Source organism: Chiloscyllium punctatum, chromosome 40, assembly GCF_047496795.1.
Source record: "Chiloscyllium punctatum isolate Juve2018m chromosome 40, sChiPun1.3, whole genome shotgun sequence".
Classification (NCBI taxonomy): Eukaryota; Metazoa; Chordata; class Chondrichthyes; order Orectolobiformes; family Hemiscylliidae; genus Chiloscyllium; species Chiloscyllium punctatum.
The window spans coordinates 61,402,683-61,423,144 of record NC_092778.1 but is presented as its reverse complement, the minus strand read 5'-3'; the positions used below and the strand labels follow the sequence as shown (position 1 = coordinate 61,423,144).

The window sequence follows — 20,462 nt, the reverse complement described above, 5'->3', positions numbered from 1 at the left end:
GCCACTACAGCCTTCTATGGTACAGAATTCCACAGATTCACTATCCTCTGAGTGAAGAAATGTTTCCTCATCTCAGTGCTACCCCATATCCAGAGATTTACGCTCTGATTCTAGACTCCTCTCTGCATTTAGTCCAGGTATTTTCCTATTCAGTGTTATGACATACCTCTGGTTCAAGTCTTGAATATGGGCCTACTGGCTACGAGGTAGGGATACTACCACTGTGCCACAAACGCCCTTCTGTATACAGTCTATCAGTTGGTGCAATGCCTCTTTAACAGACTTGTACCTGATTGTAAAGTTACAAACGTGAACACCAGTGGGGACTGAGCTGAAATTCCTGTTCCTCAATACTTTAATAATTTAATAATTATTTTAATAGCTAAGAGAGCAAGGAATAGCTTAATAAACTTGAAATAAGGTAAGGATTCAGTTCAGGGCCATGAAGCCGAGCCTGTGCTGGGTTATTTTTAGATGATCCATGGTGATTTATTAAAATGTTAGTGCTGAAAGGTGTAGAATACATCACGAATGATTGCCAAAGGGTGTTTGAAATTTCAAGGCCCATGTCAGTGGCTGTCCATTTTTTGGTAAATTACTAAATCCTTTGATCTCAGCATAGACCCCTAATGATTTTGCAAATTTCTATCACATTTCTCCCAGCCTTCTCCAGACCAAGGAAAAGAAACTCAATTTCTCCAAACTTTCCTCATAGCTGAAGTGTCTCATTCTTAGAACTATTCTTGTAACCACTTTTGCACTCTCTCCAATGCATGCACACCTTTCCTGAAGTGTAGCACCTGGAACTGTATGCAATACTCCAGCTGAGATCAAACATATGTCTTATACAAGTTCAACATCATCTCCCTGCTCTTCTATTCTTTGCCCCTATTAATGGAACCTAGAATACTGTAAGCATTTTTAACATCTTTCTGTACAAATTCTGCCACTGTAGATGTACTGCATTGTATTTCCAAACGAATTTGTTAACTTGTTACACGAAAAGCAAATGTAGTAAACAAGAGGTCATAGTCTGGAGTATATATATTACATGGAAGGAGGACAGGCTAATGCGAGGTTGGGATAAATGGGTCACTTCCAAAAGGTGGAGTGCCATAGGGATCAGTGATATGATTTGGATCAAGAGAGTGAAAGTATTGTAGCCAAATGTTTATCTGATATAAATAGGTAGGAAAGCAACTTGTGAGGGAAAACGAAGAGTCAGCAAAGGAAGTTGGATAAATTGAGTGGGCAAATAGTTGGCAGATGGAGAAATGTTGGAAATGTCAGAAAGGTTAGTAAACCAGAATATTATTTAAAGGGAGAGAGACTATATAGTGCTGCAATACAGTGGGATCTAGGTGTCCTTATATAGTAATTGTAAAACATTACAAAGCATGCAGGTACGTTGAGGAAGGAAAATGGGAATTGCTAAGGAAATGGAGTAGAACAGTTGGAGACTCTCACCACAGCTGTAAGGGGCATTGGTGAAACCCCACCGAGAACACTGTCTACAATTTTGCTCATTTCACTAAAGTAGAGGCACATTTGCATTGGACACAGTCAGAGAAGTTGCGCAAGGCTGATGTCTAGAAGGAAGTGTTGGTCTTTTGGGGAAAGGTTGAGTAGCTGGACCTACCCTCGTCAGAGTTCAGAGGAATGAGAGGTAAGCCTCTTGAAAAGTTTAAGATTCTGAGGGAACTTGACAGAGTAAATGCTGAGAAGATTATGCACCTTGTGGGGGTATCAAGAACTGGAGGTACAGTATAAAAATAAGGTAACTATGATGAGGAACGTCTTCCCTCAGAGGATTATTTGTGTTTGGAATTTTCTCCCACAGAGAGCATTGATCATTGAATGTATCCATGGCTGAGATAGATGGAGTTTTGTTTGACAAAGGTCAAGGGTTTTGAGGGACAGACAGGAAAGTGGAATTAAGACTACAACCAGAACAGTCATGATCTTATTGAAGGATGGACCAAACTCAAGAGGCTGATTGTCTTACTTCTGCTCCTGTTTTAGGGCAGATGCATGATGGATATTTCCCAGGCTAATCTTTCTAGAACCAGGGAAAGCAATCTTAAAATGAGGAGCAATCCATTTGAGATTGAGATCAGGAGGAATCTCTTCACTGAGAGTGGAGTTTCTTTAGAAATCTCTAACCCAGAACGCAATACAGGCTCAGTCATTGAGAATGTTCAAGACCGAGATGACAAATATTAAAGACATCAAGAGATATGGATGGAGTGTAGGATAATGGTGTTGTGATAGGAACTCTGTTATAATCATACTGAATGACAGAGTGGGCTTGAAAATGAGATAACAGGTCAGTTGTTTGGTCAGGGTATAAAGAATGACAGAAAGTTACTAAAAAGTAATTAGAAGAATTTTAAGTAAAAATAGGCAAGGAAGCTAGCTAGAAATATAAAAATAGATAACAAGACTTTCTGCAAGCATCTACAAAGGGAAAGAGTGATTGTTAGTCCTCTAGAGGGTGGGAATCATAGAATCCCTGGAGTGTGGAAGCCAGCCATTCGGCCAATAAAGTCCACAATGACTCTGTGAAGAGCATCCCAACCAGACTTGCCCCCTAATCTAACCCTGTAACCCTGCATTCTCCATGGATAATTCACCTACCCTGCCCATCCTTGGATACTGTGGGCAATTTTGCATGGTCAGTCAACCTAACCTGCACTTGTTTGGACTATGGGAGGAAACTGGAGTCAACCCATGCAGACACAGGGATATCATACAAATGCCACACAGACAGTTATCCATGCATGGAATCAAACTGAGAGCATTGGTGCTGCAAGATGGCAGTGCTAATCAATATGCTACTGTGCCGACCATCAAGGAATGGTGGGGCGGATGGGTGGGGGAGAGGTGGTGAAGGCTTAATAGTACATAATAAGTAAGTGGCAGATAAAATGAACAAATCTTTTGCCTTGTTTTCACTGTAGAGGATACAAAAATATTCCAGTATTAGCTCTAACTCAGGAGGTAGAAGTGAGATAAGAACCTAATGAAATTGCAATCATGATAGAAGTGGTACTGAGCAAGCTAAAGGAGCTACAGGTTGACAAGTCTCTGAGTTTGGCTGGACTTCATCTGAGGCTCTTAAAAGAATTGGCTAATAAGGATGTTAACTTTCCAAAATTCACCAGATTCAGGTAAGGTTTCATCTGACTGGGAAGTAGCAAATTTTTGAGAGGAGGGGGAGGCAGAAAATAGAAGACTATAGGCTAATTAGATTGATGTCTATCATTAGGAACATGTTAGAATTGATCGTTAAAGAGATTATAGCCGTGCACTTAGATAAACACAAGGCAATCCAAAAGAGTCAGCATGGTTTGCTGAAAGGGAAATTGTGTTAAACCAATTCATTGGAGTAAAACGGCCTGTGGCTAAAGGGGACTCTGTAACTTAATTACACTTGAATTTCTAGTAGACATTGGTTCTATTGCCCATCAAAGGTTATTGTGAAATATAAAGGCTCATGGCATTGGGAGGAAAAGTGTCAGCATGGAAGGAAGATTGGCTGGCAGGCAGAAAACAGAGAATCTTTTATTGGCAGAATGGGCAGAGTGGAGACCCATACGAGGTTGTGCTGGGACCTCAACATTTTACAATTTACTTCAATGACTTAATGAGGGGAGAGCTAAGGCATGTTTGCTAAATTCACAGATGGGGGAAAGATAGGTAAGAAACTATCTTGTGAAGAAAATGTAAGGAAGCTGCAGATGGATATATTTGGTGAGTCAGTGGGAAAAACAAACCTGCAGATGGAGTGTAATTTGGGAAAATATGAAGTATTAATTTTGACAGGAAGAATCCAGAAGCAGAATATTACTGAAATGATTACAGAATTGTGAGGTATAGAGGATTTTAGGTATTCTGATGCATGAGTAACAAAATGTTAGGATGCAGGTATAGTGTGTAATCAAGACTAATTGGGTGCTATTCTTTATTATGAAAAGAATTGAACATAAAAGTAAGGATGTTATGCTTTCAGTTATAAAGGACACTGACGAGACCACATCTCAAATATTGTGTGCAGTTTTGGCTGCCTTACTTCTTAAAAACTTTAACCTATTTTTTCCTAATTAACCTGTTCAGAGATATTATGACACATCTCTGTAGCATGTGGGACTTGAACCTGGGTTCAGGAATAGGGACACTACCACTGCACAACAGGAGCCATTTTGGTTGCCTTATTGAAGAAAGGACATAAATGTGTTGCAGGTGTTTCCGAGGGGTTCACTAGACTGATATTTAGAATGAACAAGTTGTCATATGAGGATAGATTATGCAGTCATCATTTGTTTCCACTAGAGCTGAGAAGTGTGAGAGGTGATTTGATTGAAGTGCAGAAGATCCTGAATTAACTTGCCAAAGTGACCGTCGAAAGGATGTTTCCTCTTGTATGCCAGTTGGGAACTAGAGGACACTGTTTTAAAACTAGGTATCACCCATTAAGGACAGAGATGAGGAGAATTTCTTTTTCTCTCAGAGGGCTGTCCAACTTTGGAATTCTCTGCCACAAATGGAGGTCATTGAATATTTTTAAGACGGAGGTGGATAGATTTTTGTCAGACAGGAAAATCAAAGGTTGTTGGATAGAGGGGAGTGTGGAATTCGAAGCACAAATAGATCAGCTATGATCTTATTGAATGATGGAGCAGGCTCGAGGGGCTGACTGGTCTGCTTCTATTGCTATTTCCCACGTTTCTAGGTTCTGAGGTATTCTTCATTTAATTGCATTGATCTATATAGCACATAATTGTCGGGAGTCAAAATAAATATTAGGCTAAGAAATAATTCTTTGGAAAGAAACTGCTAATAACCAATCTATATGTGTGTTATAGAAACATTTTCTGAAGCATGCTGTGGGCAGGTTGAAATTCCCTCGGGTGTAATATTTCACAGCTCATGTATGGCTCTGTGCAAACAGAGTGAAACTCCTGTACTATGAGTGCGATAGATGAGTGAGTGGAATAAAATCAGAGATAAGTTTGAGTAAGAGACTGCATGAATATTCAATTGTTGAAATGCTTTTGTGTAGTACCAAATGACTATAATTGTTATAGGAAGCTGATTCATAAAACAATGAATATCGCAATCTTTGGTCATTTATTTTCTTAAACAAAAGCAAAAGTGATAGATTAATATGGGTCTGTGTGCAGGGCCATTGTCACCAATACTTATATAGAATAGCACAGTAACAGCAGTAATCACTGCTGTTAATGTAAGTCATTGCTCTTTATGGCTCTTACTGTCAGAATGCTATTCAGGTCCAACATAAGTGAAATAGAAACATTGCTGTTAGGCTATTACCTTTGCTACACTCTGATACCTTTTAATGAGACAATATGATGTTTTACTAGACCATTGTTTTACTTTCTACGTCAGTACTAAAAAACATAATCATTTTCTGTGCTGTTCAATTCAAAGAAGGCTTATGGTGAGAACTCCGCAAAGATTACAGTGGATCAACCTACTGACCACTACGAATTTTAAAAATTCATTTGTGAAATGTAGGCATCGCTGGCTGGGCCAGCATTTAATGTCCATCCCTGGTTGTCTCTGAGAAGGTGCTGGTAGTTACCTCTTCAACCATTGCAGTCCATGTGCTGTCTGTTGAAAAAATAGATTTCTACAAAAATAAATGACATTCTTAAGTGACATTCTCACTATGCAGTAGGGTGTAGTATTGAAAGTGTCAGCACTAACAGATGTCACCCTTACAGATATTCAACAGACAGAAAGTGAGGACTGCAGATGCTGGAGATCAGAGCTGAAAAATGTGTTGCTGGAAACACGCAGCAGGTCAGGCAGCATCAAAGGAGCAGGAGAATTGACGTTTCGGGCATAAGCCCTTCTTTCAGGCATATGCCCGAAACGTCGATTCTCCTGCTCCTTTGGTGCTGCCTGACCTGCTGCACTTTTCCAGCAACACATTTTTCAGATATTCAACAGTTCCACTGTTTAGTTGCTATCAGTTTGACTCATAATGAGGTCGATGGGAATTTCTACATTTTATATGAAAAAAAATACGTTTAGATATTTTTAATCAGCCTGTTCAGAGATGTTATTACAGGTGAGACATGAAATTGGGCCTCCTGGCTCAGTGGTGGGGACATTACCACTGCACCACAAAAGCCTTAAACTTGGGACTTCTTTTTCCCAAAGGGCATTAGTAAATTAAATTTAAGTTTAAGCAATGTGCCATGAGGTTTTGATCCTTCTGTTACCTGAACATTAGCTAGGGCCTGGATTACTTGTCTGATTAGTACCACTATACCACTGCCACCCCTGAAAGTTACTTGTATGCATGCACAAACTGCAAAATAAAGAAACTCGTTTATGGGTAACTGAAAAATCTACAGGCAAGCATATTTCTGAGAGGGAAGGCTTGTTCTGCTGTGTCATTACTAGCCCATTCCAGCTTGCAATTATTTGGAAATGAAACAAAACAGAATAAAGCAGTATATTTGCCTCTTCAATTCAACACAACCATTTTGGCTCCATATTGGTATTTCTATGGGCTTAGTAATAATTTTCGGTAGGTTTTCAGGGAATGCAGAAGCTTTGGTAACAAGCAAACAATAATTCTTTTAATATTGAACTTGTGGGTTCAGTATGCAAGTCCCAAGTTTGCAATAATTTCTTTTTCTGGCAGCCTCTGTGCTGTGATTTCAGCTCATTTCCTGCTAATTGCAGTGCGCTATCACTGGTGGAAATCCCATGGCTACCGCAATCACTGTTACTTTGCACTGCTCAAGTTTTGTTTAATAAGCTGTAATTAACTATTGTACATTTGTATCAAAATCGTCATGTGTGATATCAGTAGGAAATATGTTAACTTGTTGATACAAAAGTGACCTGTCATGAAGGAGCTAAATCTACTGATTAAGTTAATGATATTATAGGGCCTTCTTGTTGTGTATTGTCCCTACCTCTAAACTGAGAGACCGCAGTTCAAGTCACACCCGCTCCAGAGGTATGTGATAACATCTCTGAACAGATTGATTAGAAAAATAGGTTAATGGTGATATTGCGCAGCAGCAATTCAACTCCACCATCTTGGCACCACCTTTTGGAGCAAAGTAAGAAATTTTAATTCCAGAAAATAAGCTTCACTTTCATTTGAGGTGTTTAGTTATAACTGATGTCACTTTAGATACTATTGACCATGGGTAAGCTGTGCTTGGAACACTTACTGGGGCAGTAGCTGATGACAATGTGACTTTGTGAATAATCTCTGCCTCTATTCCAGCCTGGCAACTCAGTGATTTTAAACTTAATTCAGAAAATTTGGAATAAAATGGCAGTCTCCTTAATAATGAAGGTGAAAGTATCACCTGCAAATGAACTGCTGCAGTTCAAGAAAGTAGCTCACCTCCACCTTCTCAAGGGCACTAGGTACAGATAACAAATGCTGGCCCAGTCAGCGATGCCCACATCCTGTGAGGGAATGATGATAAAACAGCCAATTCATTAATAATGCCCTGCAATGAGAAAATCTGCCATCTTTAGCTGGAATCTGCCATCTTTACCTGGTCTGGCATACATGTTAACCCAGACACTCAGCAATTTGGTTGATTATTAGCTGCCCTGTGGGCAATTAGGGATGGGCAATAAATGCTGCCTGGCCAGTGATGCTCATATCCCGTGAATTAATGATGAATAAAAAAAGTACACCACAGTTTAGTCAAAGAACCATCAGACGTAGACATTCACCCTGAATTGTGCCTTCTAAACAATTTTTGGGGGTCAGTTGGCTAGGCGACTGGTTTACGATGCAGCGTGAAACTATCAGTGTAAGTTGAATTCCTGCACCTATTGAGGTCACCATGAAGATTCACTTTTTTTCACCTTTGCCCCTCACCTGAGACCTTGTAACCCTCAGGTTAAACTCACCACCAGTCATTTCTCTCTAATGAGAGAGTTGCCCTACCATCCTCTGAGGCTATGGTGATTTTACTTATACTTATATTTTGCTTATACTCACAATTTCCCAGACAACAACATCACTATGCCTGGAGATGTTGTGCCCCACTGGCAAGAGAGAGATGGCCAGACAGCCATATGCAGTCTGCAGGAAGTGGACCTTGGAGTCTCCAACATTGGTTCTGGATTCCATGCAGTCTCATGCTATTAGGTTGAGCTGGGCCAAGGTGACCGCCTTCTGATTATTGCCTACCTCCTTCCCTCAGCAGAGAGCAACTGGGAAAAGAGTAGGGCTCATTAGTGATCATTGAGGTAAAATATGTGTGGACCTAGAATACATAAGCACTGTCCTTAATGAATACTTGGTCGTCATGATGGAAAAGGATGCAGAGCTGTCAGTATCGGGGTGGAGAACTGTGAAATATTAAACAGAGTTAACATAGAGAGATGAGCTATTAATGGGTTTATCAGTCTTTAAGTGTTAGAGGCAAGGTGCTAGCATGGCTGGAAGTTTGGCTGTCTGGCAGAAAGCAGAGAGTGGGGATAAAAGGGTCCTTCTCAGGGTTGCAGCCGATGACAAGTAGTGTTCTGCAAGGCTCAGTGTTGGGCCCACAACTTTTCACTTTGTACATTAGTGTTCTAGATGAAGGAACTGAGGGCATTCTGGCTAAGTTTGCAGATGATACAAAGATAGGCAGAGGGACAGGTAGCATTGAAGAGGTAGGGAGGCTGCAGAGAGATTTGGAGAGGTTAGGAGAGTGAGCAAAGAAATGGCACATAGAATACAATGTGGGAAAGTGTGAGGTCATGCACCTTGATAGGAAGAATAGAAGCATGGACTATTTTATAAACGGGGAGAAAGTTCAGAAGTCTCAAGAGCAAGGAGACTTGAGAGTTCTAGTCCAGGATTCTCTCAAGGTAAACTTGCAGGTTGAATCAGTAGTTAGGAAGGCAAATGCAATGACGGCATTTATTTTGAGAGGATTTGAATATAAAAGCAGGGATGTACTTCTGAGACTCTATAAGGCTCTGGTCAGGCTATATTTGGAGTATTGTGCACAGTTTCGGGCAGTATCTCAGGAAGGATGTACTGTGTTCAGAGGAGGTTCATGAAAATGATCCCAGGAATGAACAGCTTTACATATGAGGAAAGTTTGAGGACTCTGGGTCTATACTCAGTGGAGTTTAAAGGATGAGGGGGATCTATTTGAAACGTACAGAATACTGAATAGCCTGGACAGAGTAGATGTTAGGAAGATGTTTCCATTGATGGGGGACACTAGGACCCAAGGGCACAGCCTTAGAGTAAAGGGAGGACCTTTTAGAACGGAAATTAGGAAAAACCCCTTCAGCCAGAGAGTGAGGAATCTATGGAATTCATTGCCACAGAAGGCTGTGGAGGCCAGGTCATTGAGTATATTTAAGACAGAGATAGATAGGTTCTTGACTATCAAGGGGATCAAGGAGACAGCAGGAGAATGGGGTTGAGAAACTTATCAGCCATGATTGAATGACGGAACAGACTTGATTGTGTTCCTATGCTTTCTGGTCTTAAGTGAATAATTCCACAGAGCCAGATGAGAGTTATCCCAGCTTGTTGAGGGAGGCAGGGGAGGGGATATCAGGGGCCCTGATAATGACTTTCAAATCATCTCTGGCAACAAATGAGCTGCAAGAGAATTGGAGGTCAGCTAAAATTGTCCTATTATTAAAAATGAGATATACAGACCAGTCTGTCTAGCCTCAGTGATAGGGACATTATTAAAAAGAATTCCGAGGGACAGAACATATTTGCACTTAAAGAGGTATGGATTAATCATGGAGAGCCAATATGGTTTGTTAAGGGAAGGTCATGTTTTACAAATTTGATTGATATTTGATGAGACAACCAGGAATGCTGATGAGGGCAATGCATTTTATGTGGTCTTCATGGATCAGCAAGGCTTTTGATAAGGTCCCTCATGGCAGACTGATCAAGAAAGTAAAAGCTCAGGGGATCAAAGACAAAATGGCATACTGGATCAAAACCTAAGCTTTAAATCTTACATTTTATTGGTTACGTCCAAGTTGCATAATGATATTTTCCAGAAACAATTTGCCATTCAGCAGATGTTCCAGAATTCATTGGCAACCCCTGCTCCTGTATTCCCGTTAAGTGTCCCTTGTGTGCCTGGATGGAGTTGCCTGGTACAGTTCCTGGCATTTGTCCTGGACTTGGCAGGCAGGGTGAAATCGATGCTCCACTTTGCAGGCTGGATCCTGAGGCCCTGCTGGGTGAGGTGGTGTAGAGGCAGGATACCGACTTCCCCCAGGAACATAGCAGCAGAGGCAATGGTACCAGACCATGCCAGCCTGGTCAAAGGTTGCCATCCAGGTCAATGCAGTCTCAACCGTCCAGAGGAATGCTAACAATATAGATAAAAGATCATTGACCTCCATTTAGCCAGCCTAAATGTCACCATCTTCTCTCTGATACCTCACAGTCATATAATTTTGCCACTGTACCTGCCTCCTCCCAAAACCTCTGTTTTACTACTCTCACTATTGCCTGCACCATCATCCCTCACTCACTGTCACTCAGCCCTGCCCCCAACACCACTAACCCTGCATACCTCAGTGCCGCCTACTCACTCACTCGGACACCTCCTTACTTTGACCAAAACTAATACCTGTGCCATCCAGTTTCGTCTTCCTTAGTTGCTGCCTCTCCCTTAGTTCAGGTGAAAAACAGCTCCCCGTAGGACAGAAAGAGTCAAGATAAATGGCTGACTGACCATTTCCAATCATCAGGACTGGGAGTGGAGGCTGCCCTTGACTTATTTGTGACCTTATAGAAATTTATAAAATCATGAGGGGCATGGATAGGATGAATAGTTAAGGTATCTTTTTACTAATGTTAGAGAGCTCAAAATCGGAGGGCATAGGGTTTAATGTGAGAGGGGAAAGATTTAAACCTGAGGGGCAACGTTTTCACACAGAGGGTGGAATGAGCTGCCAGAGGAAGCAGTGGGGGCTGGTACAATTACAACTTTTAAAGGACTTCTGGATGGGTGCATGAATAGGAAGGGTTTAGAGGGATACGGGCCAAATGTTGGCAAATGGGACAATATCAGATTGGAATATCTGATTAGTGTGGATGAGTCAGACCAAAGGATCTGTTTCCATGCTGTGTGACTCTGACTCTACGACACTGAACAAATTCTATCCCCCTTGACCTGACTATGGCTGGCTGAACAACCATGAAAAGTTTACTTCCTTTGTGTCTGTGCTAAACAGCAAGGCAAACAGAAGCAATATGAGTCTAGTACCTCTGGCTGAGGCTGTATAGTGCAAAAGGCAAAAGGAGGGAGGTATGCTATGAGCATCCAGGTGAGTGAGTGCCATAAGAATAAGTGAAGAACTTGGAAATGCAGCCCAGTCCAGGAGCTGGTTGCGTGTTTGTGTGTGAACATTAAGATGCAGCCGCAGGTGCAGCATTGAAGGGCAGAAACAGAAGGGGCAATGACAGCTCATAGAGGCTGGCATATGTCAGATGCCAATGTCTGTTGTCAAGGGCTACATGTGGCTGGTGTCCGTGGAGCGTGCCCTGAGATGATGGTGCTCAGAGTCTAACAAGTCCCTTGATTCAAGCTGTGAACTGAATTCACCAGATACCCGTTCTGACCTCCTTTTTGAGTTTTCCCTGCATCTAGCTTGTTTGGTGAGATTAAAAGGCTTACTATTAATGATGCAAGTTGCACCATCCACAAGGCATTTAACAAGGAACAACTTCCTTTAATTGGCAACTGGCTTTGCTACTTTGTGAAAAACAAAGAAGATGGAGCAAGATGTTCCTGATATCGAGATAGGCCTTGCTTGACTTCTGATCTGATTTTGCCACACTTCTTAGATGTTACTCAGACCCTTATTGCATTGCCCAGACTTTCTTCATGTTTCTGGTTTTATATTCAATGACCTTTAGCCCTTTCCTGTGAAATTACAAGGTTCAATATTCCAAACATATCACATTGTACAGGCACAATTCTATGACCATAATTAAATAGCTGCAAAGCTTGCTAATTTCTGCATATATATCCAATTGCTCGGCCATGCAATGAGATCATCGCTGATCTAATAATCCTCAACTCCACATCCTTGCCCTTTCCTCACAGTCCTTGATTCTCGAACTGATTACAATTCTGTCTCTTTCTGCCTTGAATTTTGTTAATGACTCATTCTTGACAGTCCTCTATGGTAAAAAAAATTCTGCAGATTCACCACCCTTTGAGAGAAGAAAGTCCTCCTTATCTCTGTATATGTCACCCCTTTTCCTGAGGTTATGCCCCCTGGTCTCTCCCACAAGGGAACCAATTGTAACACATCCACCATATGAAGTACCCTATGAATCTTGTATGTTTCAATAAGATCACCTTTCATGCCGCTAAATTCCAAAAAGTACAGGCCCAACTTACTCAAGCTCTTCTCAAATGACTGTCAGTTCTTACTTGGTATCAGCCGAGAAATGTCACCATAGTTCTGGAAGGCTGTTCTCTCATAGAGAGGCAACTGATGGTGATTTAACCTGAAGGTGTGAAGTTGAGAAGGAGAATCCTTCATGATAACTCAATCAATCCAGGAATTGAACCTGTGCTGCTGGCATCACTCTACAATCCTAAATCTAACCCAACCCTAACCCATCACTCTTGCAAACCAGTCACCCTTCTGGTGAGATGGCGATGGAGTAGGACTTCTGAGCCTGGGGCTTGACCTCTCCGTCCACTTTTCTTTTTATTTCTTTTTGTTTTTTATCCCACTTCTCTCATTTTTCTTCTCTTGTGTTTTATTTTACTTGCCTCTTGGTGAAAAACTTGGTTTTGCCAACAGCATGGATGGCAGGTAGACCCAACAATGCAGACTCAAGTAGGCCCAGCAACGCGGACTTGAGTAGGCCCAGCAACATGGACTTGACTAGGCCCAGCAACGCGGACTTGAGTAGGCCCAGCAACATGGACTCGCCTAGGCCCAGCAACATGGACTCGCCTAGGCCCAGCAACATGGACTTGAGTAGGCCCAGCAACGCGGACTTGAGTAGGCCCAGCAACATGGACTCGACTAGGCCCAGGAACATTGACTTGAGTAGGCCCAGCAACATGGACTTGAGTAGGCCCAGCAACCCAGATTTGAGCAGGCCAGCAATGTGAACTCGAATAGGCCCAGCAACATGGACTTGAGTAAGCCCAGCAATGTGGACTTAATTAGGCCCAGCAACACGTACACATATAGGCCCAGCAACACAGACTAGAGTAGGCCCAGCAACTTAGACTCGGATAGGCCCAGATCACAGAATCAGGTAGGCCTAGCAACATGGACTCGAGTAGGCATAGCAACAAGGACTCGGGTAGGCCCAACATCACGGACTCGGGTAGGCCCAGCAACGCAGATTCAAGTAGGTCCAGCAACACGGATTCGAGTTGGGCCCAGGAATACAGACTCAAGTAGGCCCAGTAACACGGACTCGGGTAAACCAACAACATGGACTCAGGTAGGCCCAGCGATGTGGACTTGAGTAGGGCCCAGAAATATGGACTCAAGTAAGGCCCAGAAATATGGACTCAAGTAGGCCCAGCAACACGGACTTGTGGCAGCAGCATTGGAGGTGAATTTGGATTCCTGGTGGCTTCTGCATTGCTGAGGTGGTCCTATCGCCGACTCAGCTGCTGTGGTGCAAGTGCATTTGGCTTCCTGGTGATGTCATCGTCTGGTGCAGATTCATGGAGCTGGCGGTGGTGGTGTGTTCAGGCCCAGTACAAGACCAGCAGCATCAGCAGTAGCAGCACTGGTGAGGTGGGCCTAAAGCAAGCTCTCAGTGGAGGTGGAGTTGAGTTTGGACCGGTGCAGAATCCGATGGTATCGCTGGCTTCTGCATTGGAGAGGTCGATTAAGGAGTCATAGCGGTGAGGGCTTGTATGGAGGCAAGGTTGTCACTGAAGAACGGGTGACTTTCGTTCCAGCAGTGGTGGTGCGGCGAAGGGGACTCATGCCTAGCCACCAGGCCCATGATGGAGCACCTAACAAGGACTGTAAAGTTGGACACTTTCTTTATTTCTTTTTTTTTGGCCTTTATATTCTATGTTTTGGTTTATTTTTCTGTGTTTTAAGATGGCACCAGAGAGTGGCGACACTATATATACAAAATACATATGATAATAAATAAATTAAATTAAATCAAGTCAACTGACCTCAACAAAACTCCTCTTTGGGCTGCCTCCATTGCTAGCATATCTTTCCTTAGATAAGAGGCCTAAGACTGTTCACTGTATTCAAGATGTAGTCTGACTAATGCATTGTATCATTTTAACAAAGCCTTCCTACCTTTATATTCCATTCTCTTTGAAATAAAGCCAAACATTAAAGCAACTCCCAGATGCCTCTGTTCCATGGCTTCAAGACAAAATGAATGTATGAATCATTGGAGAACTGGTTAGGACCACAAGCCATTCCTGAACCATACTGAAGAAGGTTCATGTCAAAAAATGTGCTGGAAAAGCACAGCCAGTCAGGCAGCATCCAAGGAGCAGGAGAGTCGACGTTTCGAGCATAAGCCTTTCATCAGGAATGTGGGGGTGGGACCCATACTAGATTTGAAACGTTAACTCTATTTCTTTCTCCCGCAGATGCTGCCAGACCTGCTGAGCTTCTCTAGCCCTCTGTGTTTGTTTCAGATTTCCAGCATCCATAGTATTTTGCCTTTTTGCAAATGCCAAATTTTAAAGTCAACAGAAGCAGCACAACAACGATTGTTATTATGTTAATCAAAGTAGAAAAGAACTACAGCTTGTTGTCAACGTATGCTGTTTGAATTGCCTGGGGGAACAGTAAGATTTTGTGTGCCTCAACTGAGCCCTTCTGTTTTCATTTCAAATGATGTGTGTTCTGCACTTCACACAACCGCAGGCAGGAGGCTGACCAGACAGAGCTGTTGTCCTGCTTAAGGGGTTTCTTGTCAAATTGTACTGGGTTTTGAAGAGCAGCCAAACAAGTGCCTAGGTTGGAGAACCTAGAGTCTGTGGAATACTTAACGTCTGTTGATACCTCATGCAGAAAGGTGTGTCACTCAGCCCAAAGGTGAGCCAAGCCAACATGCTGATCTTAAATGTATTCCTGGTGCTACATCTGCAGATAGACTGTAAGCAGACTGCACCTGAGCACATAATCAAAAGTTAAACCAGCCAACAAACCAGATTGTAAACCAGACTAGTTTGGATAAAACAAACAAACATATGGTCCAAATAGCTGCCAAGTCAAAATCCATTGCATCGTTAAATTTTACAAGTTGTGCATGTGTGACTTGATATCCTTTTCTTGCTGACCATGCAGTGGTCATGCTTTGTAGCTTTTGTCGCTGAGAGTATATGCCACTAAAATAAAATGTAAAACCAGGAAGAAAAAGGAACTCCCATGGGGATGGTGCTTGTCAAGAGCTATCTGTCATCATGGCAATTGATGAATGAGCTGGAGTGTATCTAGGCCTTTAGGAACAAGACTAGGTTTGTATGGACAATTTATTCTCCTGTGATGCAGTGTGCTGCCCACGAGCTCTCACCAAAATCTCAAACTTGTTTCCTAAATGACCTTTCTTCCACTTCCTCCGCACTTCCTTGCTCTCCTCATGTTTGTACTCCTTCTCCACTTATTCTTCCTTCTCCTATTTTATTTGTCACAGTTCTGGATGGGATCTTCATCTTCTTCTATCATTCAATCATCCTCTTCCCATCCCACTGTGCTTGATTATCACATCGTTCTAGCTACCTTCCTCCCCTCCTTCTTCCTGACAGTCCCACCTTGATTATGTAGGAGAAAACGAGGACTGCAGGTGCTGCAGATCAGAGTCGAGAGTGTGGTGCTGGAAAAGCACAGCCTGTCAGGCAACATCTGAGGAGCAGGAGAATCAACGTTTTGGGCATAACCTCTTCATCAGGAATGAAGGCCTTTTCCAGCACCAGACTCTCGGCTCCTTGTCATTATGTGCCTTGTTACGTTTCTTCTCTTTCTCTATAACATGATGTGGAAGTGCTGGTGTTGGACTGGAGTGGCCAAAGTAAGAAGTCACATTACACCAACTCATAGTCACTCCAAAAGCTTGTGATTTCAAATAAACCTGTTTGACTATAATCTGGTGTCGAAAAGTGTGGCGCTGGAAAAGCACAGCAGGTCAGGCAGCATCTGAGGAGCAGGAGAGTTGACATTTCTGGCATCGGCCCTTCATCAGGAATGTGGAGGGGGAGGGGGAATGAGAGATAAATGTGGAGAGGTGTAGCTGGGGGGAAAGTAGCTGGGAAGGCGATAGTTGCAGATGGGTGGGTTAATTGTGATAGGTTGGTGGGCAGGGTCGAGCGGATAGGTGGGAAGGAAGATGGACAGCTAAGACAGTTCAAGAGGGCGGCGCTGTGTTGGAGGGTTGGATCTGGGATGAATTGGGGGAGGAGGGAAAGTTTGGAAACTGGTAAAGTCAATGTTGATGCCATGTGGTTGAAAGGTCCCAAGGTGGAATATAAGACATTCTTCCTCCATTCATTGGGTGGCTATGTCATGTGACTTCTCACTTTATCCACATCAGATGACCATTCAATTACAATCTCTTCATGGCTACTTTGATGCACCCACAATCTTCACTTGCCCTTGATTTGCCCTTTCTCATTGCTCTACAAGTTAATCTCAACATTTGATATCCCATTAAGTCTCCTGTTGTTATTTCTCTGTTGCCCAGGTTTCTGCGTTATTCAACATAATGGTCTCACAATGTCTAATAGATATTTTCTTTAATATCAATGATACTGTCTACCACGTGCACTCCACTGTACTTCAAAGATCTTTTCTAACTGTATTAATTTTTCTTTTATGAGTCAGGTGAACTTGCTCCAGAGGTGTGATAGTAATGTCTCTGAACATATTAAAATTTAAAAAATTCTCAGAGGGGGTGGATTAAAGAAAAATATAGATTCCTTTTAGGCAGAACTGAGCAAGGGTCACTGGACCTGAAACGCTAACTCTTGATTTCTCTCCACAGATGCTGCCAGACCTGCTGAGCTTTTCCAGAAATTTAGACAGTTTGAGTAAATGGGCAAGAACACAGCAGATGGAATATATTGTGGATAAATATGAAGTTATGCACCTTGGTTGGAGGAACAAAAATGCAGAGCTTTTCTGAAATAGAGTTTGGAAAGTGGTGATTTTTGAGATAGTGGGACTGTCCTAAGAGGAGAGGATGAGGAGACTATGCTTGAATTCTCCGGAGTGTAGGAGAATGAGAGGCAATCTCACAGAAACTTCTTAAAGGCACAGACATGGTAGATGCAGTAAAGATGTTTCCCTGGCTGTGGAGTCTAGAAGCAGGAGACCCAGAATAAAAGACAAATCATTTCAGGCAGGGGTGGTGAATCTTTGGTAATTCCCTACACCAGAGGGCTGTGGAAGCTCTATCATTAAGTGTGTTCAAGATATAGGTTGATAGATGAACAGCCCTGATCTAGAATGGTGGAGCAGGCTTGAGAATTATGGATGTTAAGGAATTAAGAGAAACAAAAGTGGGAATGTTTTGTACTGCATACATATTTCCATTAAGGTGGATAAATCCCCTGGGCCTGATCCAGTTCATCCTTGGATGTTGTGAGAGGCTAGGGAAGAAATTACAGAGGGCCTTGCAGAGATATTTGCTTCATTTTTAGCCACTGGGGAAGTTTCAGAAGACTGGAAGGTGACTAATGTTATTCCATTGTTTAAAGAAAGGTAGTAAAGACAAGCCAGGGAACTACAGGCCAGTGAGCCTGATATCAGTGGTAAGCAAGTTGATGCCTTTATGGATCCTCAATTCCACCCACACTGACTCCATATCATCTGACTCTACGTCATTCAGTGCCATAGATTTAATTTCATTCTTAACTAACAAGGCAACCCCGTCCCCTCTGCCCACCTCCCTGTCTTTTCGATAAGTTGTAAATCCTTGGATGTTTAACTGCCAGTCCTGAACCCCCTGCAACCACGATGAATTGTACCATTAATTCATCTACTTTGTTTTGAATATTATGAGCATTCAGGTAAAGTGCCTTAATGCTAATTTTCTTATCCTTATGATTTCCGGCATCTCTAGTAATATGTCCTAAGTTATCCTTCCTTTTTGCTTCATTCCTAGCCTGCCTTGAACTTCAACCCTGCACACGTGCTAACCTGCTGCTTATCTTTCTACTTGACTCCATACTCCCTGTCGCTTTCCCTTTCCCTTCCCCTGACTCACTAGTTTAAAGGCCTAGTGATCACCCTATTTATCCTTCTTGCCAGAACACCGGTTCCAGATCAGTTCAGGTGGAGACCATCCCATTGGTACAAATCCCCCCAGTTCCAAAACTGATGCCAATGCCCCATGAATTAGAATCCCTCATTTCCACACCAATCCCTTAGCCACGTGTTTACTTCCCTAATTTCCTTATCCCTATGCCAATTAGCACGTAGCTCCGGCAGTAATCCAGAGATTATGACTCTCGAGGAGATGTTCTTCAATTTCTTTCCTCGTGCTTGATACTCCCCAAACAGGTCCTCCGTCCTAGCCTTGCCTAAGTTGTTAGTGCCAACAGCAACTGGATCCTCTCCCTCACGCTCCAATATCTTTTCAAGCCGGTCGGAGATGTCCTGTACACTCACACTGGGCAGGCAACACACCATGTGGGATTCCTGATCCAGTTCGCAAAGGATACTATCTGTCCCCTAATTATAGAATCCCCTATAACAACTACTTGTCTTTTTGCTCCCCCTTCTTTAATGGCCTTCTGCACCATGGTATCGTGGTCAGCTGGCTCATCCTGTCCACAGCCCTTTTCCTCATCCATACAGTGAGCAGGAATCTCATACCTGTTGGACAAGGTCAAGGGCTGAAGCTCCTCCATTTCTGAACTCAGAATCCTGCTACCTGCCTCACTTACAGTCACGCCCTGTTGTCCCTGATCACTAACTGAATTTGAATTTCTTAATCTACCAGGTGTGACTGCCTCCTGAAACAAAGCGTCCAGGTAACTCTCCCCCTCCCGGATGTGCCGCAGTGTTTGAAGCTCAGATTCCAGATCATCAATTCTGATCCAGAGTTCTTCCAGCAACCAACACTTGCTGCAGATGTGGTCACTGCCCTTCACACTGGGATCAGCCAGCTCCCACATCATACAGCTACAGCACATCACCTGTCCAGCCATCTCCACTTAGTTATACAGATTTATGAGTTAAATAATTTCTAGCACTTCTGTATGGTCTTATTCAGCTAACCAACGAACAGTAAACTTTTAATCAGTCACACGATACACAAGAAATATAAATTGAAACACCTTACCTTAGCAACACACGGGAGTCCTTTTGTTTGGTTGGAGGAGGAGGGCAGGTGGGAGACACTACATGTGTAGTGTCTCGGGATTTAGCTGCTGCCCAAATATGTACCCAGCAGCCTCTGTTCCTCGCTGTGGCCTCTCCCTCTGCTGCTCCTATAAAAACGGTTCTCATGCTCTCCCTTCCCAGCAGCCCTCGGTTCTCTCTGCCCTCTCTCCTTGCCGCTCTGTAAAAACGGAGGCCCCACTCTCGAGGCAAGTCCCTTTTTAAATGAGAAACTTTCCCTCCCGGCAGCCCTTGGTTCTCTCTGCCTTCTCTCCTCACCGCTCTGTAAAAATGGAGCAAGCTCCCGACTACCTCTGACATTTGTCCCATATCTAGCACCCCTCATTTAAAGGTATGTCCCCTCCAAAGGATGGCAGGTTTCCTTCTTTAAAGGACATTAGTGAACCAGATTTGTTTTCTGACACTCTGCAGCGGTGACGTGGGCGTCATCAGGCTAGCTTTTAATTCCAGATGTATTTACAAAATTCAAGTTTCACCATCTGCCCCAGCAGGTTGTCCCTAAAATAGTAGCTGGGGCTCTGTTTTACTCGTCCAGTGACATTGGCACCATGCCTTCCCCCTTAGGTCTACATCTGAATGTTGTAAATGTTTGTTTTTATATAGTGTCTGAGAGGAAACTCGAACATTGTGAAAGCTTAAGTTCCAACATAACAATGCCTCCAGTTTAATGAAAACCTGAGGAAAAGTAATTAAGTAATCAACATAGGAAAAAAATGGGACTCTAAAGTACTCTTCTGAAGATGTTTCAATTTTGCAGATGTTACCATAAATACAGAGATGTGCTCGGGTATTTTTCAGTTCCCCCCAAAAAATGTTCTTGCTTACTTTCAGGAGTTTGTGTATTGAGATCAGAGAAATAAATATAAAATGTTTAAGACTATAATCAGATAAAAGAATGCTGGTAAATGGGACTTGATCAGTTTAGGATGTCTGGATAATGCAGACGAGTTGGACTGTAGGGTCTACTTCCGTAGCATATAACTCTATGAGTTTATAATTGGATTATGATTGGAAGACTCCTCAGAGTTACTCAGTGCTCTGCGGTCATTATCTCACTGAAGGTTGGATGGAGTATACATTGATATACTACTCCATTAGGTTTC

At 42.7% G+C, this 20,462-nt stretch overlaps 1 protein-coding gene across 3 annotated transcripts in view; it reads left to right on the top strand.

Annotated features, from left to right (window-relative positions):
- Positions 1-20,462, top strand: part of rhbdl1 (rhomboid, veinlet-like 1 (Drosophila)) — a 303,228-nt gene that overhangs the window by 16,503 nt on the left and 266,263 nt on the right. The gene's annotated exons all lie outside the window — the stretch shown is intronic.